Genomic DNA, 6,995 nt, shown 5'->3' with positions numbered 1-6,995 from the left:
CTAGTAGGTGTCGTGCTGTTAACATGAGGTGTCTGACTGTCCCAGCGTTGACACGTCTTGCCTGTTTTGGTCACAGCGACTGATCCCCGGTAAGATGCTCCATTTCCCTCCTGGCAATCTCCTGATTTTAATGAATGATCATGAGAAAGAAGGTGAACAGTAATACTAATGCAGGTTATAGCTTAAAACAACAACTAATACTTAAACGTAGATAATCAACTTGCACTTTTAGTGTCTGTTGAGATTTTTGCCCGCAGGTGATCCACTATTGCCATGGCTGGGGCCGTTGGGACGGGGAATATTGGATGGTATTCTTGGATGTTGTAAACTACTTATCCTAAATACTAGTACGGAATCAGACTTACGAAATCAATAACAATAATAGAAAAGATCAACCTGCTTTACCCCTGGTCTAAATCTGCAGATCAGTCTTAGATTATAAAGAGCCTTTATCTCCAGATAACAACAGTTATCATTACTGATATCTGTAGCTGTATGTATCCAATGTATAATCAACTAATTGTGAACAATACATGTCGACCAAAGTATGTCTAAGCCAATAACACATGGGTCAGGTATCCCTCCTGATGTTTATACAATAATGAGCACTAGGAAATTGGCAGTGCAGTGTCCAGATCTACAAATGTGACACACAGCGGTGTAGTAAGGCAGAGAAGTGGACTTTTTATAATCATTAATAGAATGTACATGGAAGAAGAACATTAACAAAAGTTGCAAGTACATGTACTAGCTTTCGTTTACGCTTTAGATTGGGAATTAGATGATAGCAAATATATAGACATATACAAGAAAGACGAATGGATAATAGTGCTAACCATACATTTGCCATCTAAAGAAAAAAAATGGATTTGTGGCAACTGATATAGTCCCTTTCATTTTTCTTACCGTTGCAAAGAGTTATAAAAGAAATGATAAGAATGGGAGAAAAGATCAACCTGTTTTATCCTTAGCCTTAGCCTGCAGATCAGACGTAGGCTGCAGAGTGCCCTAGTCCAGGTAGAGGGAGCTGCTGAACTGTGGAATGTTAGCAAACGTGGTGGTTATGGTCTGCACTGATTCAGATTGTCCTGAGCCTGCAAGTAATTAAGATTAGTAAAGAGATATTAGCAAAGGATCAAAATATATAAGAAATATGAAGTTGTTATCTTAGCATAGATGGCTATTGTAGCATTTGCTTACAATTTATGTAAATGAGACCCTTATTTGCATGATCTATATCTAATAATGTTCAACCTTACTTAACTTCCAAATGACAAAAAGCATTTGAAGAAGGGATACGAAAAAGTGCCAGCAAGACAATTCATATACAAGCACATCAAGCAGATTTGGTACAGCTGTCATATTCCCTATCTTGCCGTGTATAGAGCTACGAAAGAAACGGCAAGATTGCCGCAAGATGGATAGCAGAAAATCGACCTGTATTATCTTTGGCCTTGATATGCAGAGCAGCCTTTGATTGCAGAGCGCTTTGATACCAGTAGAGGGGGCTGCTGAACTGTGGCCTTCCAACAAACGTGTAGATTTTTGTCGCCTGCATCGTTGCTTCACATTGTTCAACTTTTGAACTTGATCCTGAAAGGAAAGAAGGTAAGTTACATCAGCAAGGAGATATCTATATACATATAACAAAATGAAATTAAATAATTGGGGAGATGTCATATTTCTGTGAACCCAACAGTTTTGTTCTCAATTCATACATCATTGGTTTTCTTCGGTGGTGGTGCGTGTTTTATGTGTGTGTGTGTGTGTGTGTGTGTGTGTGTGTTTGTGTGTGTGTGTGTGTGTGTGTGTGTGTGTGTGTGTGTGTGTGTGTGTGTGTGTGTGTGTGTGTGTGTGCGAATGCGTATGCGTGTGTGTGATATACAGATATCAAGATTATCGTAACATGTTTTAGGAGAAATGCTCTGTCACATTTACCAGAGATGTACCAAGTATTTCAACAACAACAACAAAACATTGCTAGCTTACCTAGTGCAGCCGATAGTCAGTATCCTGTAGACCCAGGCCGACTTCCCACCATGTTTTCTTCCCACTCACCAATTCTTGACAAACGTTGAATTTTATTACTTTCACCAACGTGGAAATGCTAACAGGACTGACCCAAAACCCGTCCGTTCCAGGTTCTGGGAATGCGTGATATGATTATTTCTCAGTTCTTTTTGCCACACCTTGTGCTGAGGAAATTGGTCTGCTGCTTTTTCATAATTCATTTGTTTATACTTCCAATTCCAGCTTAAAAGATAGATCAGGTAAAACAGCACAGGGCAAAAAAATCGACAGACCGCTGTTCAGCAGGTTTTCCTACCGGGACCACAGTCCTCTACTCTTTACAACTGATGTACACGTTAAGTTCGGGGATGATCTAGCTTAAGGTTTCATTTGCTTTTATTTGTTCTTGTATTCTCAATTTATCGATGTCGTTTCTTTGTTGGTTAGTTGGTTGGTTGGTTGTGAGACTTATTACTCATGGATAGATTAAGGACTTTAACGGACCATCTTGGCTTTGGGTCTGCTGTTTGATGTTGTTGTCATAGAGGAGCGATTGAATTTGGGCCCTTCATAGATCCTTTAGAACTGTCTTTGCTTCAGCCTTTGTCAACATCAGTCATAGCGTTGACATTACCTTTTGCCTGTCGGCAGCCGCCGCTCACAGAAAGAAGGTATTAAGCCTCCTGGCAGCTTTCTTTGGAACATCCGATTGAATTGCTAGAAAAACCAATGAACTTTCAATGTAAGGTTTCGTTTGTTTTGGCTTTTACATTTATACGAACGAAACACAACAACTAGTTACACGGTTCCGGTACCCATTCCTAGTAATGATTAAAAATTAAGTCATAATAAGTTTTTGATTAGGTCGAAATGCGCAGCTATGTAGATGTAGAAAAAAACACGTGTTTACCTAAACATCTAGCATGTTTGATTTCCATTATCCTAGATATTTGAAATCTGCACGATGTTTGGAATGCCCATACGCGTGTTATATGATGATTGGGGTAAAAGTAGTCCAAAAGGTTTGAGGCCGTAGTGGCAGTGGGTTGTTATCCACTTTCCACATGTATTATCACCTTCCACTTCTATCAATATGTGCAAAGATTACCCTCCAAGCAGAGGTTGGGTTTTGACCAGTTTTTTACGTCTTTTATGCGTTTTTACCGAGATGGTTCAAAGCAAGAGGATTGCTCTATACTGTTGCATGTATACCCGAATGGTCGAGATGGTTATAAATGGCACTCTTTATTCCCTAATATACTTTTCTCCGTTTTTGGCAAGGGCTTGCCTCGCGTTTAGGAAAAGACTTAGAACAGTCTTAGATCTCGTGACGATCACCAGAAGTATTCTTTACTTAAAGCTGCACTATGTAAGATTTGGTCAATACAGAAAGTCATTTTTCTAGCATTTCTTTACATAGTATGTTGATTGAACATTGTAGAATGACAAACCAGTATTCGAAAGGAATATTTCAACATCATTGCACCATATAAACCAGTTTAAAATATCAACTTTCCAAGCCAGTTGGCAGTTGGGGCAGTGTGGCCACACATAGCTTATCAGCCCAACTGCCCAGTGTGGTGCCTGATTACAGGTCACCATTTTCTGCCAAACGTCCTTATCAGAGTTCTAGAAGTACGAGTTTTGAACGGGGAAAATCCGCTTTATCAGTTCCCCGCAAACTTGGCTAACCTATTACAGTTGTTATCTAGATCCACTTAAGTGTCACCAAGTTATTATCCTACCCAGGGGTCCTGCCAGTGTGAAGAAAGTTGTTGTTTACAAACATTAGGCTCTAGGTTGAGGTTATGTCACAGACTTTTGCAGCTTGTTTTTGTACAGTTAAAAACACCATACATGCCAGAAATAGACGAATTAATGATTGAAATATGCTGAAAAGTGGTTGTCCATGTCATTTGTATTAGGATTTGTTCACAATAATATTTTCAATTTTTGCGCCAAAATGTTACATAGTGCAGCTTTAAAGTACCGTGGGAATGTCTGGAATTTAATACGCGTTTCTTCTGCGGACGAATGGTGTTTATTTTGCTGTATTTCTACTCCACATATGTCAATCTACCTGTCGAGCCCTTGCCCCGAATGTTTGACTTGACTCAAATTTCAAACACTTATTGCTAGGACAGATTCATACAAGCATTCATTTTTTCCGCGCACCATTCCACAGTGGAATGCTCTGCCAGGCACGGTTGTGACGGCTCCCACAGTTGAGTCTTACCGTGCCAGGCTGGAGGCCTGTCCGCCTTAGCCTGGGACCCCCCTCCAACTTTGCACCTTGTGGGGTTATATGAATGTATGCAAGATGATGGTGATGAAAAGGGTGAATCCAGTTTATGGGCGGGACCACACCTTTCATTAAGGGTACTACTGGTTAATGAAGGTTCGACTAGCTCGATATGTAAATGTCACTGACAAGTGTACAATTATGATGATGGCGCATTTACTGTCAAAGTCATACTTCAGCAATTAAACTTCAATTTCCTTTGACATGTTCTTAAACAAAACGTGCACTATCTAAAAGACCCCCTGTCACCCCTGTAGCGAAATAGGTCACCCCTGAGAGGTATCCACAGCTAGAATAACTCTGGAAGCGCAGCTCACACGGTCTCTTTTGACCTTTGTGTTCCGAAGAAGAAGGCACGAAAACAAATTCTCAGGTAAGGATTTAACATCGAGTCAACCACTTTTAGAATCGTTTTTACAAAAGGATTTGATTTTGTGGTACTTATCTTACTTATACCATTCTCTGTTCAATAATCATAATAAGATGGTGGTGTTTTGCCATTTGATACACGTTTCTTTTTTCGTCAAGTTTCATTATCTTGTTATATTTGGGCGTGTCACTGCACGGTGGCTTTAACGAATGCAATTTTAATATCTAGAGGATTGGATATAACCAACATAGCATTCTGCCTGCGAACAATTTCGGCGAGGTAGTTTAGCTGTAGTTTAGAAATGGTTCAAATGGATCTCTCAGTTTTTGGATGGTTCAAAGCAAGAGGATTTTTCTATACTTCTGCATGTATACCCGAATGGTGGAGGTGGCTATAAGTGGCACTCTTTATTCACTAATATCTTTCGATAAAGATTTCCGTTTTTGGCAAGTGCTTGCCTCGCGTTAAGGAAAAACGTTAACAGTGTTAGATCTTGTGACGATCACCAGAAGTATTCTTAACCTAAAAGACCGTGAGAATTTTTAGATTTTGATACGCGTTTCTTCTACGAACGAATGGTGTTTACTTTTACTGTATTTCTCTACCCAACGTTAAGTTACGAGTAGATTCACTTGTATAATCTATAAACTTGACAAGGACAGAGTTTCATCCCTAAATAGCAATACTCATTGTATATTTATTTGATAAGGAACTTCAGGAGCTCCTGTCTTTCCCACCAAAAAAGTCTATAAACTCAAGACACCAGAAGTATTCTTAACCTAAAGGACCGTGGGAATTTTTAGATTTTGATACGCGTTTCTTCTACGAACGAATGGTGTTTACTTTTACTGTATTTCTCTACCCAACGTTAAGTTACGAGTAGATTCACTTGTATAATCTATAAACTTGACAAGGACAGAGTTTCATCCCTAAATAGCAATACTCATTGTATATTTATTTGATAAGAAACTTCAGGAGCTCCTGTCTTTCCCACCAAAAAAGTCTATAAACTCAAGATAACGAGACTAATCAATGTATCATCACATGTGTCCAGAATATATTAATGTTAAGACGTTTCTCATAGAAATCAGTTAGAAAACTAAACAGCAGATCAATAGAATGGGATATTTCAGTCTGAGGACCTGTGTCTTTATGTTACGCCGAATTTCAACTGATTCCTTAAAAACGAGCCTGCTATGTTATGATTATTATTTTTGACTCCACCTAGTACAGTATGGTTCGGTTGCGGAAAATGCAACTTTTCAAGTTCATCCGTAAGTAGTTGTGTAACTTCAAATACTCCTGTTAAGTATAACAATTCGATCTTAATTCGCAAAATAAAAACCCTAATGGCTTATGCAAATTAATATCTTATCAGTTGATTCAGCACATAAGGTACATACAAACCAATAATCATCAAAATACCTCAAACGTATATAAGCATATATCATCCTCCAAAGTCTCTCATAGAAACACCTACTGCACTTCAAAAGACTGCTGTTATCGACCTAAATGACGTAGGAAACCCCAGAGGAGAGTGTTCTGGTTCTGCTAATAATATATTTTTCGGAATCCAAGAAGGTTACTGTACTGGCAACTCAACCTTGAACCTGGACTATACAGCAGTTGCATTATACAACATCAATATTCTGATAACACCCCCCCCCCCCCAGTACCCTTCAGATTAATTACCGTTAATTACAGCCAGGTTTAACATGTGATATCGTGAACAACCATTGGGCAAACTTCAACTGAGGTTTAGATTTAAAAAAAAAATACCTTTGAAATGTGTTTCTGGATACTAGTTTGTCAACTTATAGCCCCAGTAACTGCACTTTCCAATTGCTTTGGGTAGAAAATGGACTTTGATCTTTGTCATCAATACTCCCAGATGGCCCCGCGAGGGGCAAAGAAGGGGGGGGGGGGGTAGGTCCCGGGCTAAAGCGGGCACACCTCCAGCCTAAGACTCAACGGTGGGAGCCGTCACAACCGTGCAATGCAGGGCATTCCACTGGACCATGGGCAATATTATTACAGGTTTGCGATAGCAAAACCTGTTCTGTTTTTCCATCCAACGATGGGGGCAGCCATGTTGCATGTGACCATCTTATTTGGAGGGGTGTTTTTTGTCGCTAATGTTGGGTGTGACTATTTTGACGGAGGGGTGTTTTTCTTGCTAGTTTTCTTTTTTTTGCGTTCTTGCTAATTTTTTCTTGCTGTGGGTTGGGTGTGACCATTTTACTGGAGGGATGTTTTTTTCACTAATGTGTGGGTGTGATAGATGGAAGTTATTAGTGTGGTGGTGTTGTGACT

This window comes from Branchiostoma lanceolatum, chromosome 11, assembly GCF_035083965.1.
Source record: "Branchiostoma lanceolatum isolate klBraLanc5 chromosome 11, klBraLanc5.hap2, whole genome shotgun sequence".
NCBI lineage: Eukaryota > Metazoa > Chordata > Leptocardii > Amphioxiformes > Branchiostomatidae > Branchiostoma > Branchiostoma lanceolatum.
Note: the sequence above shows the minus strand (reverse complement) of the source record.